This window comes from Xenia sp. Carnegie-2017, unplaced genomic scaffold (assembly GCF_021976095.1).
Source record: "Xenia sp. Carnegie-2017 unplaced genomic scaffold, XeniaSp_v1 HiC_scaffold_23, whole genome shotgun sequence".
In the NCBI taxonomy this organism is placed as follows: domain Eukaryota; kingdom Metazoa; phylum Cnidaria; class Anthozoa; order Malacalcyonacea; family Xeniidae; genus Xenia; species Xenia sp. Carnegie-2017.
In genome coordinates, this window is record NW_025813486.1 from 16690029 (window position 1) to 16710844 (window position 20816).

The 20816-nt window shown below is 35.1% G+C and overlaps 3 long non-coding RNA genes across 3 annotated transcripts; 2 read left to right on the forward strand and 1 right to left on the reverse strand.

Moving 5' to 3' along the window:
- Window positions 1-117: 117 nt before the first annotated feature.
- Window positions 118-410, forward strand: LOC124448669. Its single transcript, XR_006949206.1, has 2 exons — window positions 118-150; window positions 237-410. It is a non-coding gene; the product is annotated as an uncharacterized LOC124448669 (long non-coding RNA).
- Window positions 411-654: 244 nt separating this feature from the next.
- Window positions 655-1020, reverse strand: LOC124449441. The gene is made up of 3 exons (XR_006949398.1): window positions 968-1020; window positions 751-899; window positions 655-680 (listed from the first exon to the last, which is right to left on the reverse strand). It is a non-coding gene; the product is annotated as an uncharacterized LOC124449441 (long non-coding RNA).
- Window positions 1021-3977: 2957 nt separating this feature from the next.
- On the forward strand, window positions 3978-20419 carry LOC124448478. The gene is made up of 3 exons (XR_006949073.1): window positions 3978-3988; window positions 5556-5558; window positions 20337-20419. It is a non-coding gene; the product is annotated as an uncharacterized LOC124448478 (long non-coding RNA).
- The last annotated feature ends 397 nt before the right edge of the window (window positions 20420-20816 follow it).

Here is a 20816-nt window from a genome sequence, read left to right on the forward strand (position 1 = left end):
TCTGGCAGATCTGTCAACTATTCCATGTTGTGTCACTCTACACCAAGGTTTCAGACCAGGTTGTTTGGAAAAGTGGTCGCTAAAAATGGCTGCTAGGAAATACAAAACCAGAGGACAAAGACGATACAGAGAAACAGGATCTGAAAACATGTCTGATAGCATATTATGTTCTTTCCCAGTATTTAAGTATATTTTAGTGTTATGACACATTAGTAACGATATGGCTTTATATTCAGGTTTTTACTATGTGTTACATACAGAGAATTCACATCTATGATTTATGGATGCTTAGGAGAAGAAAGAAGACCATTACCAGCATGTGCATACCATGCAATAAGATCAAAATTTAATGATAAAAAGTTGGAATTTAGAGGGTACGAAGAAAATGAAATAAATGAGTGATGTGAAAATTAAGTTTTCCTATTTTTTGGGCAATCTGCCACATGTTTGTGACCTTTCATTGGCTTCTTGCATGTCAAACATTTTGGCTGGAATTGAGGGGGGACATCATTGACCACAATGCATTTTCGGACCTGTTTTAGTAGCACCTCAGATCTGGGTTGCTTTTGCAGCATGACATTCATTGGTGGTGGGGACATTTCTTTCAAAAGATTTTGTGAATTTGATAATGCGTCTTTGTCTTTTGACAGCATCACTCTCAAATAATTCATCCACATACTCTAAAAAGAAATTATTGTCGTATTCAATACTATGAAATGATGCAAAGCAACACATTTAGCAACAACTTACCAAATTTGGGCTTAACTCTGACATCCCTCACAGTTCCTTCACCATTTTTAAACTTTGGATACACCACATTTATTTGGAAAGTGCCATCATTCTTCATCTTTACATCACGCCTTAAGTTGTTGTTGAAGTGGATGGATGCCAAAATGTGTCTATAACAATAAAGACTTGTGGAAGTTGCAAAACAACTAACATTGTCATATTGGAAATTTTCGCCCACCTGCAATACATTCCAACATAGGAATAATGAATCATTTTTGGAGCAAAATGATTTAGGACAGAATGGAATCCTTCCAAACAACTAACTTGAGCAACTGGTGAAGCCTGGTGAATTGACTTCATCAGCTGTGGGTTTAACAATTTAGCACAAAGCTTTTCATGAGCAACTGAACCTTAAACCTTACAACAAAGAATTATGATAAACTGTTAGGGAAGTTATCTTTAAATAATGCCTTCACAAACCTAACAAATATTCCATTGGTTGAATATCAGGGCCATGAAAACAACTTGAAAACAGTGGATCGTCCAAATTGGTGTGCTTGTCTACTATGTGACTCAGGAAAGATTTGAACTTTGCCCTTATTACTTTGCCATCACCATAAAAAACAGCCGAATCGGTGTACATCGTCGGTGTACATTAGTCAGTGTACATCGAGCGCGTTTTCTTGCAACAAAATTCACCCAGATTTTACGTCTTCGCTTCGCTTCAGGACGCTCATCACCGTAAAATGGTATACGGTGAAGAGAAATTCCTTCCGCAGAATTTACTCGGTTTGAACAGCCGAAAACTGCACATCTATCAGGCATTTTGATGTAGAGCCGTAGCAGATAAAGTAGAAATTATAGCAAAAATCACACTTCAGAAAAACTTCCTGTTCTTATGTTACGTCACATACTTCTCGATTCAGGCTCTCATCAAGCAAATTGAACGCGCAACAATTTTCTCCATAATTGCCGATTTTGAGAAAAGAAACGCATTTATCTCATAAACAAAGCCATCAATCAGAAAATTGTAAAATAACTTTTACAATGATTTTTTTATCTCAATCAGAAAATTCGAAAAAAAAAATTGTGAGATAAGCACTTTAATAAAAATTATAAAACTGGAATACAAAATAAGTAATTTAGTATGTGTATATATAAGGCTTCAACCACCAACTCAACTCTGAATTTGACTTTTCACAAGAATAACAACATTGTATTTTCATATGAAAAAAGGTAATTTAAATGATTTCTGTAGCTTTAAAATAGTACTGACATTCTTTTTTCTGAAACAATATTCATGCTTGTCGACATATTTGCTAAGGTAATGAACAGTGATTCAAACTTTGTTGACAGATTTGAAATATCAGTATCTCATTTGATAAAAAGTTATAAAAAAATGATTGGCGTATGCACTTTAAATGAAGATGGTTTTATTGTTTCATGTATCTGTGCAAACGACTGCAAACGATTGCAAAATTGTAAATGGTCTGGTCCAAGAGGTTGTAAAATATTTGTCGGTATTGTCGTAATTTGGGAGATAAAATAGTGTTGTTTCATCCTGACACAATCTAAGTTTGCATGGAAATATACAAGAGCATTGCAATAATTTCTGTGCATTCTGGATGTTGTCGTAAGATCGTGAGGAGGGCTGGCTATATTACCTCATGGCTTTAATGACTGAGAACAACCAAAGCAAACGCGAACTAAGGGCGGGCAGAACTTCAAGAGATTAATGCTATAACCTTTATGATTTGATGATGTGGGATTGACAGTGAAATGTTGTTGAGCCTCTAGAAAAATTGTTCTAAGGTTGATTTAAGACTGAGGTGGTGGTGCAGACGATAAGGTAACTGATTACTGAGGCTTTACTTATGTGTGCGTTACATCATTTTAACGGAATTTAGTGCGGAAGTGTGAATTGGATGGAGAGAAAAGTCGTAATCAAACAATATCTATATCATACTTAACAACTACAAAATATTTTACTCGAACACAAACTCAATTAGAAATAGACATTTACTAATTAAAGCACTCTTTATTAAATCATGCCAATCAGAACTTAAATAATCGACTTAAAGCCAGCATAGAACTGTCACTATTTGATTTCACAGCCACACAATCAATTAATCCTTCCCATCAATTCACACTTCCACACTTCCGTTTAAATGATGCAAAATTGTCTTGTTTCCCTCTCAAATAATGAGTTATACATGAACTTTTATTCGGAGTATGTTTCATATTGTGCATTTAATGCAGACCACAAATTTTTGAAAATAGACATGTTTCGACATCTCATGATGCCATCTTCAGTATAAGTGAGTAATTACATAAATAATACAAAGTTTATATAAATTTATTATGATACAGTAATATAAATATATAAATATGAATAAATCATAACAATAATAATGAAATGAGATAAATCAATGGGGAGCGTGTTACAAACTAAATATTATATTGAATTTAAAAACTTTAAAATTGAGTTCAGGGTTAGTTTTGTTAATATGGAGTGCTTTATTGATTTTAACGGAGAATGAGGTGTCTGCAGTGTCGATGATTTTGAAGAGAGGGCGAATAGTTGTTTTTACATGAATAATATTTGAGGTGTCTGTAGATATTAGAGTTTTGTTCTGTTGTGGAATGTTCCCTGATTCTGGTGGATAATATATCGTGAATTATATCCTGCGCAATTGAATTCATATTATACCAAAATTGATTTAACTGAATCAGGGATCGGGTCTTTGAATGAGAAGAAGTTTTTGATTTTAAATGATGTGAAAATTAGTCGAATGTTAATATCTGTACAGAAGTGTTTCATAATGTGTTCGTAGGTCTGCGCTGTGTGTATCGTGAGTGATGTCCGATGTACGGTAGTTTAAAGTATAGAGTTGTTATTTTGGAATTTTCGTTTGCGTTGGTCGTGATCGTCGTAACAGGAGTTTCATTGTCCAGCTTGAGGTTATTGTTATTTTTGCTGTCAAGATATCGTTTTACGGTTCTTTTAATAAAGTGTAGTGGGAAGAAGTTTCGTAAAAGAATGGATGTAATGCTTTTTATGTCTCGTTGAAAGCCATTGGTCGCATTGTTAAGTTTGTATGCTCTGTCGATTAGTGTGCGTATAAGTCCGGTTTTGTATGAAGGTGATGTGAAACTAAAATAGTTCATCAGAAGTCCTGTGTATGTTGGTTTGTGTTGTGATATGTAGACGTTGTACAGGTGTCATGTTGTTTTGTTAATAAAATGTCAAGAAGTGGTAGTTGATATTGTTGTTCAGTTTCGAATGAAAATCTAATGTTTTCGTGCTGTGTGTTGATGTAATTATAAAATTTCATGACCTCAGGTTGGTTAATAAAAACACAAAAAATATCGTGTCTGAGGTAAATAAAGGTTCATTGTTGTTGTAGTTATTTAAGCAGTTACGTTCATAAACACTCATGAAGATGTTCGGCAGAATGGGTGCCAAGGTTGAACCCATACTGACCCCGTCAATTTAGTCATAATACTATGTTGAGTAGAAAATGAGTCTCAGCCGTAAGTTTCCTTTTTTTATACTAGTTCAGCATTCGTACACCTCACAATTTGCAACATGGTTTATTGATTAAATTTTTAAAAGAGTTTATGTTTGAGGCTAAAGTTTGTAAAGAAATATCGATTTTTTTAATCGCTACCATGGTTGTCAAATCCGGAGGGGCGAAAAAGTTTTCATTTTTGTCAGCCCCCGTCTTTCCGCTAATTTTGAGAAGAAAAATATGCCCTTTTTTGTATGACGGCATCCATGTTTTTGACACAGACCATTTTGCCATGGCACATGGGCCCATACTTGGAAATCAAAATAGGCCCTTTAATTAATCGAACAAAAAATTGAAGGACTTGTTTATTTCCCGCAGTTGTGAAATGAGTAGAAATTATTACAACCAACATTAGGTTCCAGGAATGTGTAAATACATTCAATGATAAGTTGAGTAATTGTTTTGAAAATGGTTGCCTTTATCAGAGTTCATTTTGTTTCAACGGTTAGGTGAGCTGCATTAATTTTATTATTTTGTGTATTTTGTATCTATTAATATTTGAGCTAATTGAACGTTACAATAAAGTCTTAAACTTTTGTGTAATGATGCAAGTCTGTCAAGCAGACCTGAAAAATTGTTGAATTATTTTACGTTATTCTTCAGCTGTTTACAAAACCAAATCTGATAAATCTGTATTTTTGTTGATTTTCATTCTTAATTTGTACAGAAAAAATTTGTTTGTTTTGGATTTTTAGTCCAGCTGTTTTAATAATGAGTAAAACAAAAAGCGGTGTGCAAAAGCGTAAAGATTAAGAGACCTTCAAAGTGCAGCATCTCAACCCAAGCAAAGGAAACGTTTTTGCACCTCTTTCTGGTATTTCTGCTCAATTGGAATTAGTAGATACCAATAAGTCTCGGCCTCAAGCAGAGCGGGTACTTGCTACTGAAGACAACGCCAACACTAAAGTCATAACTGGTAAGAAAACAAAGACTTCGTGAGACAGATGTATATTTTTAAAATGCAAAGGACGATTAGTGCATACAATTCAAATGGCTTACTTATTACTCTGCAGAAAAGAAATTGTGTTGCAAGACTTTTGTGTGTTTCACGCATAGGCGTTCACTTCCATCTCATAGGAATTCACTCTTGGGACCACTTCCAACTCCCTCTTCGCCCTCAAATTTAACTCTAGGTTTAGCCATCAAGTTGACACTTGGGTTCTTGTAACAGCCTTGGATTTCTTTTTTTGAGCTCATCCATCCCATCGTCTCTTGAAACAACAAACCTTTGCCTCTCAGTTAATTCATCAACAGTCAGTTTCCTGAATTCTTCAACATTTTTCGAAGTACTTCTGCAATATCTTGGGTACCCTTTCTTGGGGGCTATTATTTGAGTTCTTATTCATAACTAGAAGAAACGTTTTTGCAAACATATTTACAGAATCATTGGACGAAACTCCAAGAGCATGACCAAATCTGATCATAAAATCACTTGTCACAAGGAGTAAACAAAAATGACAATTGAAGACACATAAATCAGGTCAGATACAATAAAGATGGTAGGAATGTATAAGATTAGATAGAATGTAAAATAGATAATTGTAAGAAAAGACATAACAAGGGTGAATGACCACAATGCTAAACAATCAAAATTGCACATTTCGATGTTTTATGACAGTCTTGCATTCAAGTCAAAATATTCATTTTATCAATAAACAACAATCGACCATAATTAACACTTCTACATAATCAATACTGTGCTGCACTTTGAATATTTCTTTAAGCATTTGAAACGGCCTTATTTATGTCCACTAGGGTTGCTGTTGAATCCAAGTACTGAAGTTGTGCACGCATATTGTGCATACTTTTATCTTACAGTTTGTACTTGGTCTCCATGTTGCTTTTAGAATTTCAAAAGCTCCTTTTAACAAGCCACTATTTAAGAACCTTTCCCAGTTAAGTTTTTTCTGAAGACGGTGTTTTTGTGATGGGCTGTTTTGGAGGAACAGCAACGACTCTTTGTTGGGCAGAATTATTGGTGTCTGTATCAACATTTTCTTCGTTAGTGGCCATCATGACTGTGTTAACCAATTTGGTTGGACAATCAGCCTTTCTGCTGCCATCTTTCTGAATCTTCTGCTGCACCTGACTGATTAAACAAAAAGTGGTAAATGTCTATAATTGAAAAAAGCCCTTGAGTGATGAAATGCATTAACTGCTATTGCTTCAGGGGCAGCACTATATGACATGTAAGGCTTCATTCCGTAATTTATCCGTGAAGATTTTACACGCACTGAGATATGAGACGAGTCAAATCTCTTTTAAACTGCGTATGGACGAGAGATTCTCGCCACTATAGCAGTTAACATTCCCTGTGGGCTTTATAGCTCAACAGGTAGAGCGGAGGACTAGTATCCCGAAGGTACGAGTTCAAATCTCGTCCAAGTCACATGTTTTTCATGTGCATATTAAACCATGTTAGGATTAATATATTATAAATATTCTCTGATGATGGCTTTGGAATATAGTTCTTATGAGATTAATTAAATTTGAGAAGGACTCTTTCCCAATTGATAAAGAGTGATCTGCACTGTGGTACCATAAGTCTAATGTGCATTTTTTAGACCATGGATTGATATCTTAAGCCCAAGGTACACAGTTAGTAGTTCTATGTAGTTTATATGCTTTGTACTTTCTTCCAGGGTCCAAAGCCCTCCATTTGTATTATTGTTTGAGGCAACCACAGTCCTTCTTTGAAGCATCAGTTGACAAACTGATATGTGGTTAAGGTCTGAATGTTAGATTTTTGTTTTTGTCAACATTAGTTATCCACAACCGAAGCTCTAATTTGGAATTAGTTGATATTCTTCATATGAGTATAAAAATTGCTAAGATCTAGAGCCTTCTAACTTTCTGTGACACGAAAATGTACGAGTCCATACAACGCCACTGGGAATGTTGATATGATGAGACCAATAACCTAGGCTACCTCTCTAAATAAGAGAGTTTTGCATGCACTAAGCCACGTGATAACTGCATTGAGCTTTTTAGCCTTTTCTGAAGTCATGGAGACAGTTCTGTTTGCAGAATTCAATATGAATCCCAAAAAATACAAAATATTTTTGTTGGTATAAACATAGATGTCTTAGGATGGGACACAAAGTTCAGAATGTCCAGCATTTGAAGAGTGACTATAACATTCTTACATATATGCCAGAAGCACGTAAATTATTGTGCTTTGTCTTGATGTCAAGTTTATTTCATATTTCAGTATTGACATTAGGGACTACAAATTTTGCAATTTCCCGCATGGTAATATTTTTTCATTCTTTTCCTTTTGCTTCAAATCGGGAAGTTTTGCGGACCATCTCTTATTTATTATGTCATCAAGTTGCTTATTGATATTGCCTTCAATTTTCTTTTCTTGTTCAAGATCGCTGGAACTTTTTGTTAGAAGAGCATCATTCAAGAGCTTTTAAGCAATCCTTCTGCATCGCTTTCTTCACCGTCTCCTAGTTCCTCTGTTTTTTATTCTCCACATCGCTTTTTAACTACTTTGTTCTCAGAATGACCAGATGTGCTCATTGGTCTTAAAAAGTTTACTTGTTTCCTCCAAGTTCAACACTACAGTTAAAATTGTCGCTAATGTTTCCTAAGCCAGATAATACTTAACGTATTGTTTCTTCTGATGGTTCTTCATTTTTCATTCTATTATCTCGACGTCCATTAGCGTGCTTTGAAACTCGTCATCTGGAGACATGATTATCAAATTATATTTACTGCTAAATTACGCTGCACGAATTTTCCTCTCGAAGACTACCCAGGCATCTGATTCCTCCATCTCCACGTCACCCACAAACCTACACAAAAACTCAAATCATGTTTCACCGAACATAAAGACAAAACAACAATACATGATACAACTGACGCGATCTACATGATACCATGTAAAGACTGCTCAAAACAATACATAGGACAAACATCAAAGAAAATCGAAACAAGACGCATAGAACACAAAAACGCCATAAAACGACGAGATCCGAACTCACTACCGGCAGAACATACCCACGGAAACAGCCACATATTCGACTGGACAGAAACTAAAGTACTTCGCTAAACAATGTGAATTCAATTTTTGAAAGTTTTAGCTGGTCATCCAGAAACTTTTGAATCCGCTCTCTAGAGTGAAAATTTTCGTATCCGCCAACAATTTGGATGCGTGTGGACGGTAAATTCGGATATTTTTGACCAAGATTACCTCGCAACTATTATAGCGCGTTTAAAATATCGTCGAATTTGCTTCAGATCGATTCCAATGGACTTTCTACATAGCATTAGATTTTTGAATTCTAGTGTGACTTTCAGTAAGAGTTCAACCTCGTCATCAGTCCAAATTAAGAAGTCCGTCTTGCTTTTGTAAATTTTTTTCGACTTCTGTCCCAATTATGACATACATATTCAAACAAAACCGAACAACGTTTTCACACACCGACCGAATTCAAAATTGTTAACCAATTTACCGCCAATTTGCGACAATTTCAAAAAATGCGAGGGAAACGGACAGCTCGAAGTCTTGGGAACGATAATAAATCCGGATAATATCGAGCTACGTGTGGAAGCAAAAACATTTTTATACGCAACCTGATCCGCAATAAAAAAGGTTGCGGATACGAAAATATCCGTATACTTGTGGACGGGGCCTTACACAAATCATTAAACGTTATTGTACGGAAATTGAAATTAAACTCATTCTTACAACTTTTAAAATAAAATCCCTTTTCTGCTTTAAAGATCCACTTCCTGAACTCTCCAAATCTATGGTAGTTTACCAGTTCTCATGTGCGGGATATAATTCTTGTTATATTCGTTAATTATCTACAGGATAAAAGAACACACACACAAAGACAAAAACTCCACCATCTATAAACATCTTCATGCCTCCCCTTCTTGTAAAAATAAATGTCGATTATCTTAAGTATCTGTTGTTAAAGTGATTTTTTAAAATATATATGTAATAATTCATCAATGTGTTAAGACACAAACAAAAAAAGATGGTTTTTAAAGGTTCAAGTTTATTTTGACAAAAATTAATTACAAGGAAAAGTGTTCAGCGTTGATTTATGTAAGCTCATTGCCACTCAAGTGAAACATGCTCACTAACAAAATACTCAGTAAAGTGGATGATGTACAGAAATTGCTTCAGCGGTCGAATTTCTGCCTGCCAGCCTTACAGCACTTTCCAGCTCTGCATTGGATTGCCTTCTCCAGAATCCATTGCACAGATGCCCATCCGGAGCTATGGAATCTGCAAATCCTGAAGGTGTATAAGATGGATCACCAACAGTTCGTAACATGTTGTGCAAAACACATATTGCTTTAACTAACAATGCTGCCTTTTCTGGTCCAGCAATTATTGTTCTAAACAATAACCGCCATCGCTGAGCAAGGATGCCTAAAATTTATCAATGGAGTACACTATAATTTTATTTTTTAAGTAAATTCATTCAATCGTATAAAAATAACTGTGATTTGTGATACCTACCAAATGAATTTTCAATAACCCTGAGTGCACGAGACAATCGATAATTGAAAATCCGTTTAGCATTGCAATCACGTTGCTTGCCAGGATATGGTCATAACAAGTTAGGATTTAGTGGAAATGCTTCATCTTCAACTAAAACAAATGGCATGGGGTTCCCAGTTTCATGAGATAGACAGACCGGTGCTGGAAGATTTATCTGTCCTAGAAAAGATGAAAACATGTTAATATTTTATGCAAGCTTGCCAGTGCAAGATTGGTGTGCCAATGTCGGGATTTGCTTGCCCAACACAGAAAAATGCTCTCGCTGTTTTCTTTTAAAAGTATTTATTTTTACTTTCGCTTTAAATAGTTACAAAGTGATATCAACAGCTCTAACATGCTGTGCCCCTTTCTTCGTCTTCTCTTGTTGTTCTTAACTCTACCGGTACGAACTGGCTATTTCCGAATTTTGGTCTCGCGCGACCCACGCGTTAACTGAACTGTTTATACTTTCCGACACCAATAAATTAGAATGAATTTCCAATTTTACTAGAACCATTCATCTTGATTTAATAACACAAATCTTAGGTTAGCAAAATGATATTATTTGAAGTTTGTCTCTTCTTATTATTCAAAGAAACATAACGTAAAAGCACAATACTTGGAATGACATACCTAATACAAAAGCTTTTCCAAATTCTGAAGCTTCAAATGTGCCACCATCACTTCGATTACCAGCTTGACCGATATCTACCAAGGTGAATTTGTAGTTTGCATCACAAACAGCTAAGAGAACTATGCTTTCCCTTTGCCTATAGTTGTGAAATTCTGATCCACTGTGTTTTGGCTTCTGGATAGATACATGCTTCCCATCAATGCTTCCAATACAATTTGGAACATTCCACCTTTCAAAACTATAGTGTACACAAATTTTATACCCATGTCATGTTTTATTTTATATAGTATAATTTGATTGTAATTAGTTAGATTTGAGGAGTGCCACAGGTTTAGCAAATTAACTAAATTAACATTCCACACGTTAAGCACTTACCCTTTGGCAATTTCTTTCCATTCTTCTGGTCCACTTGGTGCCTTCATATACCTTGGTTGAAGTTCATTCTATAATGCTTGACACACATCATAAATGATGGCTAAGAGAGTAGATCTCCCTAACCTGTAGTGATAGGCAATGGATACGTGGCTTGCACCTTCTGCGAGATGATGCAGTGTGACTGCAAGCTTTAAATCAGGGCCAATAGACTTTCTAAGATGTGTATCAACTTTAGTGATGTGAGGTCTAATTAAATCCAAAATGTAGTCAAAATTTGTTGTCGTCATTCGCAAGTATTTTATGTGTCTATTTTCATTGTTCGGCAGTCGTAGCTCTTTAATCAAGTTGCTAAATAGTCCTAGACGATCACGTCGTTTATTAATTAAATGAATCCAGTATCGACGTTTGCTGTTGCTTATTTTCAACTTTAAAAGCAGTAACGTTTTCTTAAGAAGAAGTAATCTTTTTCTTTTAGAGATCGCCATTGTTTCTAATCCGTCAAAAATGCCGCTTGCTTATTAGCAAAAAAAGTTTTGGCTTTGCAAACATGCTTGTAATTTTTCGACGTGTCTGGCATGCATTTCGTGCACGAATTTTCGTTTCGTTTTCGTTTTCGTCAACATAGACGATAGTGTGGCCCAGGCTTTAACGTCTTAATATATTACTGTATTCTGAGTTCATAATTGCAATGACGAGTCAGAATTACAATAGCTTCCACTTTCTAACTTGGCAGTAACCCTTTTATTGCGTTTATAAATACAATTTACGTTTGCAGTTGCAATATGAGAATGATAAAACAGATGCTTATTAAATCTGTTGCAGGATTTTGCTCAACACCCCTTTATTGCACTTACTTTCCAGGATGCAACCGAGAGAGTAGTTTTGCTTCCTACTCTGATCTACATTGGCTGAAGTTTGGTTTTTTGTAAATCTTTGAACTTGGAGATTGCTCTTTAATATCTGACAAAAGGCTTATTTATAGAGATGGAAAGCACAAAAACCGTCCCATTTGTAAATTGTACAGAGGACTTCATGAATCGCCAATAGTACTTTTTTAATGTTTGTAAATGTAGATCGTCCAGGTTGGTATAGTCCTGAGAAGGACTGTTTTTGTTCTTGTTGACTGACGTTTCGACAACCTTAGCGGTAGTCATCTTCAGAGTCAAATGAGGAATAAATGTCAGGTTAGCCGTATTTGTTATCTGGTTCTTACGTTGCAGCGGTGGTTGAACAAGAGTTGTTGGTGTATACGTCTGACGTTGCTTGCAAAACGTATGTAGTCGTTAGCAAGTTGTTCGCTCTGTCGTCCAAATGATCGTATTAAAAGTATGGAGCGACAGAAGAGTTACAATGTTTGTATAGATCGTCCAGGTTGGCATAGTCCTGAGAAGGACTGTTTTTGTTGTTGTTGACTGACGTTTCGACAACCTTAGCGGTAGTCATCTTCAGAGTCAAATGAAGCTGGTTCAACCACCGCTGCAACGTCTATTACTCATTTAACCAGACGTTTACTCCTCATTTGACTCTGAAGATGACTACCGCTAAGGTTGTCGAAACGTCAGTCAACAACAACAAAAACAATCCTTCTCAGGACTATACCAACCTGGACGATCTACATTTACAAACTTGTAACGATGCTCCCGGGTTCAAACCATTTACTTTAATATTTTTTTAACTTACACTTTTCTTTATCTAAGCGTCTTTGATAACATTTAAACGAACATTTTTTTTTGTATTTTATTGTATTGCCAAACATTAACTATTTCTCTAAACTAATTAATTCATAGTGATCTATTCGACTAATTACTGAAAAGTGTCAGCATGTTGAAAAGTTTAAAAAGTTTTTAATTGTTTCCTGGAGGAGGGTCAAATGTTTCCACGGATGTGAGCTCTGGTGATTTCCTTTCTGATTGCAAGGGGTCATAAATTTGTAGATGAAGATGTTTATCATCTTCAACTTTAACCTAAACAAATATTTTTATTTTATCGGCGCATTTCCTTGCTCTAAACATTGAAAATGCTATGCACATTGAAGAAGATACCTTGACATGGTAAATCATTCCAGCTACCACATGACTGCTGTACGTCAATGCCTCGTATTCACCTAAGTTACCGTTGTATTCTTTTTCAACAACATTTTTCACCTAAAAATTATCACATTATTTTCTTCGATGGCAGCATACATGACAACGGCTAAATATAAGCGTGTAAGATAAATCAACATTGGCAGAGTTCACAAATAAAATTGTCATGAAGATTTTTGACTAAACATTTGCCTTAACTCGACCAGATTGGACAAAACCTTACTTTTTTAATCATCTGTTTAATATTGTCGTCAGCTTTTCTAAAAGTGCCAGGACCACCCAAAACTATACTCGCCATTTCTTTAAAGAAGGAAAACTAACTTCAAACAATTTGAAACAAAATTAGCACTACTATATAAGTTATTGTATTTCCTCACTCTACGTATACGTACATGACAACGATATTGATTACACACTTAAAAATTTTTAAGCCGGCTTAGCGAGAATAGAAATATAAAAAAAATTGAAAAATGACTGCATGATATTTAAATAAATATATTTGGTGCAAGAAAAGTTTAGATAATTCACCTTAATGCTTCGATTATAAGAGCTTCTTGCTTCACATATAATTGTCAGATTACTTTTAGAATTTTTTGAAAGGTGGCCTTCTTTTATAACGGCATGAGCAAAAAGCGGACGTGCACTCGCGCAACAGGACGCGCAGCAATTAACTTGTTTTACACATGCAATTGGACAATTAATATTGTAAGAAAGTAAAGCAAAACAGCCAGAAGGCAATATTTTCTGCTTAATAACTAAAGAACATTTAAATTAAATGAAGATATTGTTATTACTATTTTATGTGGAAGTTTTCATCAAGACAAATAAAACTTGTGCTTTACAATTGGACTGTATATGCTGCATACGTATAAAGGTGAGAAAAGTATACAAACGTTGCTGTCCAAAAACATAACTTTTCTGCCATTCATATTGATATTACTTACACATTCATTAACATTTCAATACTGTCCAATGGTCGCGCATAAACAGTTTGAAAACCTTATAACATTAAAACGTTTATTTGAGCAAAGTATATTTGAAAGTGTATTTGAGAAAGTACGTCTTCCAGATGAAGTCTTCAATTTAGGTTGAACTGCTGGTGTCTACTTGCAAATAGCTGAAGATTCCATTTAGCTGTTAATAGCTATTAGTTATTCTTATGGAAAAAAAAGGAAGTTCTTTGCGTCTTGAACATGTGTGGAACTTAAATCAAAAATAAACTTAATTACGTTTAACAAAAAAAAGATGAACTATTTATTTGACGAACAAAGGTCTCATGGAAACAATGTCAACATAGACTATAAAGAAAAAATTAGATGATGACACAAAGACAACATTTCTTCCTCAATTTTAAAAATAAATCTTCCTTTTCAACATCATGAATCATCATAAAGTTTATTCAATTGATAAAGCTAAGTATACGAATTCTATTTAAAACCATAAAAAAATGTTTTGTAAAACAGCAAAAAGAAGACATGCATTCAGTCTGCATAAATAACCTTGATAGCTGTAAGTTCAATTAGACAACTAATATTGTAAGAAAGTACAGCCCAATAGCCAGAAGGAAATATTTTTCTTGCTGTACTCATTCATGTTTTAAATACACGTCCTTGAGTATTTGATGTCCGTCCAACAGTCGCGAAAATGTTTGAAAACCACAGCTATACCTTCAAACTTTTCTTTGAAAACAATTTTTGAAACGTGGCCTCTTTTTTATAACGGCATGAGCAGCGGACGTGCAGCCGCGCGGCAGGTGATGCAACAAGACGCGCAGCAAGACGCGCAGCAATTAACTTGTTTACACATGCATTGGACATTAATATTTAGAAAGTAAAGAAACAGCCATAAGGCAATATTCTCTGCTTAATAACTAAAGAACATTTAAATTAAATGAAGATATTGTTATTACTATTTTATGCAGGGACGCCGGACTCGGGGGGCAGTACCGGGCCCCTTGGTTTCTGGAAGTGGGCAGGGGCAAAAGTGCCCTATTGAAAATTTATTGTTTTTAATCAAGATAAAGACTACTTAACCAAGTTGTGATATTGCATTCTTTTTAGCTTAGCAATAAAATTGTCGTAACTATGTTAGTTTTCCTTTAACATTTCTTTGTTTTAAGTACGTTTTGTAAGTTCTTTGTTTGTTTAGCTAGTTCTTCTTTTTTGTTGCAACGCGTGAGAACTTGAAACGCAATGAAAGAGTGAGCAAAGGAAAGCTCGACTTATGCAATTACCGTTAGTATAAATAACAAGTAAATAATTAACTCTAATAGATAGCGTAAGAATACTCCAGTGATGTACTTGTAGATTGTTTGGCTTGTAAAATAAAAGGTTCAAAACGAAGAGTGTTAGTGAACCAGCTGAGGAGCGGATTCCTCGAAAACCGTGAAACGTCCTTTAAATGTAAACAACTAAAATCACAATACCTTTGCAAATTCCTTTAATATTATTAAAACCAAAAACTACCAGGAACATGACGTATAGCAAAGATATTTTAATGGTAAACATCTGCTGGCATAAATGGCTCAGTCACCTAAACACTGATGATTTTGAAAGGAATATTTATTGCATCTTATCGCTTTTTCTGCAATGCCAAGAGCAGAAAGATGTTAAAAAGATTCATCAAAACCATTAGCGAAAGCAGCGGCTAAACCAGGTCAATCTAAAATAACATCGCTGTTTGCAAAAGGAAACACAGGCCATGATTTTGATTCTGCTTCAACAAGCGGAATTGACACTGTAATAACTGTCAATACTGAAAAAGCCTCAGACTGTGAATCACAAAACAGATGCCTGAGTTTACAACAGTGCGAATATAACACCAATGCGAAGCTCGTACTACCAAGCCATTGATGCAATCATCTCAGGTCTAGGATCGCGATCTGAACAAGACGATCTTTTCCAGATCAAATGTATCAAGAAACTGTTACTTAACTCTATGAAAGAAAGAGGAGTATCTTCAGATGGATTAAGCAATTCTTTGATTGATAAAGATGCTCTAAGAAAGCAGCTTGATGATCTTCCCACCATTCTTGGGCTTTACAACGCGGATCAGAAGAAAAAAATAACAGAAGTCACGCGTATTTGAACAATAGCAGAGATATTCAATGCCATGCCGTCAGCAAAGAAAAGGTGCTTAGAGATCCACAAACTAATTATACTATACTACACAGTGCCACTCTCATCTGCCTCGTGCGAACGCACGTTCAGCGTAATGCGTCGTCTCAAAACATGTCTGCGGTCAAACACTGAAGGAAATCATCTGAATGATATTATGCTCTCCAACATTCAGAAGCAACACATGGATATGGTGGAAATAGACGTAATTGCTAAAGAGTTTTCACAGAGAAATGAAAGAAGAATTAAATATTTTGGAAAATACAATACATGACAAATTGTAAATTAGTGACGTTACATCGTTTGATAGTTGTACTATCGTTAATATTTATCGACCAACACTGCAGACATGTGCTTCTATACAGTATATTGCATGTAGCACATCTCTTTGCTGTTTATCAATATGAGATTACTTTTAGCATATTTCACTAATGTGCCCTTCCACAAAGGCTTGCCCCTTCTGCCCTTTTGCCGTTCCGGCGTCCCTGATTTTATGTGGAAGTTTTCATCAAGACAAATAAAATGTTCGTATTGCATTAACACATCGTTTTCAGCTAAAGATAACAAATTGAACTTGTGTTTTACAATTGGACTGTATATGCTGCATACGTATAATAAAGTTGACAAAAGTATACCAAACGTTGCTGTCCACAAACATAACTTTTCTTGTTGTTTTCATTCATATTGATATTACTACACATTCATTAACATTTCAATACTCTCCAATGGTCGCGCAAAACAGTTTGAAAAACCCTTAGCTACATTAAAACGTTTATTTGAGCAAAGTATATTTGAAAAAAGTGTATTTGAGAAAGTACGTCTTCCAGATGAAATCTTCAATTTTAAGTTGAACCAAGCTAAATGTCTACTTGCAGATAGCTGGAGACGGCTTAGCTGTTAATAGCTATTAGTTATTCTTATGGAAAAAAAGGAAGTTCTTTGCGTCTTGAACATGTGTGGAACTCAAATGAAAAATAAACTTAATTACGTTTAACAAAATATGAACGTTTAATAAAGAAAAAATTAGATGATGACATTAAAAACAATAATTTCTTCCATAATTTCTTAAAGCACTATTGCTAATGCGCATTTAATATACACGATAAGTTTTTTTAAAATAGACATGTTTCGACATCCATGATCTTCTGTTCATAAGTGAAAATAATAATGATACAAGGTTTATACAAAAGTAATATGATATAAATTACAACAGTAATAAGGAAATAAGATAAATTAGTGTGGAGCGTCCAGCGTATTATAAACTAAATATTATATTGAATTTAAAACTTGAACATTGAGGTCAGGGTTAGTTTTGTTAATGTTGAGTGCTTCTTGATTTTAAGGGAGAAATGAGGTGTCGGCAGTGTCGATGATTTTGAAGCAAGAGGGTGAATAGTTGGTTTTACATGAGTGAGATTTAAGAAGGTGTCGGTAGATGTGAGAGTTTTTGTCTGTTGTTGTATGTTCCCTGATTCTGATGGATAAATGGCGCGAAATTTCGCCAATGTATCGGGAATTACATCCCGCGCAATTGAATTCATATACCACCATAGATTTAATTGAATCAGGGATTGGGTTTTGAATTAGAAAAGCTTTTGATTTTGAATGTGAAGATTAGTCGAATGTCAATATCTGTACAGAAGTGTTTCATAATGTTTGTAAGTCTTCGCTGTGTGTGTCGTGAGTGCATGGTAGTTTGAAGTATAGAGTTGTTATTTTGAAATTTTCATTTGCGTTGGTTGTGATCGTCGTAACAGGAGTTTCGGTGTCTAGTTTGAGGTTGTTTCTTTGCTTGTTGTCGAGATATCGTTTTACGGTTCTGTTAATAAAGTGTAGTGGGAAAGAGTTCCGTAAAAGAGTGGTGTGATGTTTTTTATGTCTCGTTGAAAGCCATTGTTCGTATTGTTAAGTTTGTATGCTCTGTCGATTAGTGTGCGTATAAGTCCGGTTTTGTATGAAAGTGGTGTAAAGCTAAAATAGTTCATCAGAAGTCCTGTGTATGTTGGTTTGTGATATGTAGATGTTTTACAGCTGTGATGGGATTTTGTTAGTAAAATGTCAAGAAATGGCATTTGATCTTGTTGTTCAGTTTTAAATGAAAATCTAATGTTTGCGTGCTGTGTGTTAATGTAATTACAAAACTTCATGGCCTCAGTCGTAGTAAAAACTATATATACACAGCTTTATATGTATTAAAAAAGAGAAAAAACAGCGTGCAATGGGGCAGCCAATAACTTGTGTCAAAAATCTACGAGAGCAATAAGACTATTAATTTTACAATATACAATACAGTCAGCAAGAGGGACATTTTTTGCTTATTACTTAACCAACAAAAAGTTAAAGAGAAGATATTTTTGCAGTTTACGACAGGAAGTAATGTACTGGTTTGTGACAAAATAAGCATTTCTTTCAATAAATTGGAAGGCCGAAGGGACTATCCTGTTGCACATACATGCACTCCTACTTTGAAATTCCCAGCACATATCAAAGCTATAATGAACTTTCAGAGGACTTCTCAAACTTGCTGAGTAATAAAATGTGGGCTTTTGACATTGTTTAAAAATATGCGCATTACATTAAATGTTATTGCTCCATAAACTTAAAACTTGTTCTTTTTTGTTATGTTTAAATTTATTTTATAAAGACCAGAATTTTATTCAGGACTGTTACAGAGGAAGACATTCTAAAATATTGTTGTATCTTATATATAAATGAACATTATCAGCCATTTTTTCTTGTTCTATTTCTTATGTTGTGTTTTCTAAGTTTCATCAACTTTTTCTATCACCATCACAAAATTTCAGTAAGTGTTTGTAATGCTGCCAATAATAGAAACATGAAATACCTCATTTGCCACTGGATTTGACGAACAGACAATGGACCACTGTTCAGGTGACAAATAAAATCTTGGCCCTCTGGGACAACGTTATCTGTTTCAATGTCAGGAATATCTCCATCGAAGTCCACTCCATAAAATGTAAAGTCTGTAACAAGCTCATCCACTTGGTTTGGAATATTGCCAGAGTAATGGTGACCTATGACCCATTGTTCTAAGTCCATGGTAGTTCCACTGACTTTCAAATTCTCGGAGTGATGCATTTATTCTAGGCAAGAACACTATCTCAAGAACCTACAAATGTGCTTCATTATCTACATCCAGTAAACCACTATTTTCCATTGACAAGTCCTTGTATAAAACTCCCAGTAATATTCACGTCCGCCACAACAATACGTTGTGAACACTGGTACCTGCAATAAAGCTTCCTCTTTATGTCCCTCTAACTTTCTACATACATATTCTTTCGCGTTGGTATCTTCACTATCACGCGACGCAATAACTAAACAGACTGTAAAGTGCTATAATATCTTGAACATCCGCCATTACGCCATTCTGTAGTATATCAGAGCGCTGCTTGAAGGCAAAGAACAGTGCTATGATCCATGGTATAACTATAAATTATGTTGTCACGACTGGGATTTTACTCGACCGAGATTTTTCTCGACCGGGATTTTCTCGACGGGATTTTTTCTTCGACCGAGATTTTCTCGACCGGGATTTTTTTCTCGACCGGGAATTTTTTCTCACAATATATTTGCTTTACTGAACTACCATCCGCAAATCAATGATTACGTGTTTCTCAACATTGCCTCAACGAAATTTTTCGACCACCTTTTTTCCAAAATGGCTTGCCATACGCTTGTGTCCTTAATCGTTATATATGACTTTATTATAGGTTGTCAACTCTGTTTCATCAAGATTCTTTATGTCGCGTAAAATGCTCAGATGTTCTAAAAGTGTTGAGAAATAAATATAAGAGTATATCTGTTCGAGAATGTGGTTTCATTGTACGAAAGTGTTTTCCTATGGTGAAGCGAATCTATAGCAATCATGTCTACTTTTATTCTGGCATTAGCACATCGACGCCATTGAAAATGTTAACGTCATACGGAAAATGGTATGGTTTAAAATAGCTGCATGCAGTCCTAATTAACATAAATTTCAAAGGCACACGATAAGAATAAGTTGAGGAAGGGCATAATTTTTGGTGTTAATTGTATATAATATTGAGAACCTTTTTTTGGTGGGGGGAGGGGGGATGATTTTCTTTCTTGAGAAGAACTACCTTGGACATGGAGCAAACTTTATTTTCTGGTCTCATTTCATAGATTGCTCAACTGAGAATAAAATGCTATGTGGATTACCTGATTGCATGAGTATCAATCGGTCGGAATTGCTATGTTCCTCATCAAAGAAGCCTACATATTCATTCCCAAATGGTTATTTTGATAGCATAGAGTTATGTTGGTTTAGAGGAATGGAAGTCGCAGTGAGGAAATCTGAGTTTGATGTCATCAAGGAAGCAAGAACTATTCTTAGCTTACCATCTCATCCATGTTTTCCAATCTTAATTGGTATTTGTGGGATGAAAAGCCATTCATTTTGATAACAAAATTTTATGGTCATGTAGGAACTGGAGTGAACATGTCCTTGGAAGGATTGTGCTATAGTTATGGAATCACTTTTGCCAAGTGGATTTCTTTGTTAATTAAGATATGAGAAGGCATAATGCAACAGCATTATTGTGGATTTGCTCATGGAGGTCTTGGAGTTCAAAACATTATTGCTGTGAAACAAAAAGAAAAGAAAATAGTTTGGGTGCCAGTATTTCTTAATCTTAATGAAGTCAAAGTTTTATGTGGAAGTATTGACAACAACTTAAGTCAGCAAGACTGCTTAGACTTTGGCATCTTGCTACATAAAGTAACTACATAAAGACACCTGTGCATTATGCCAGCAAGTGA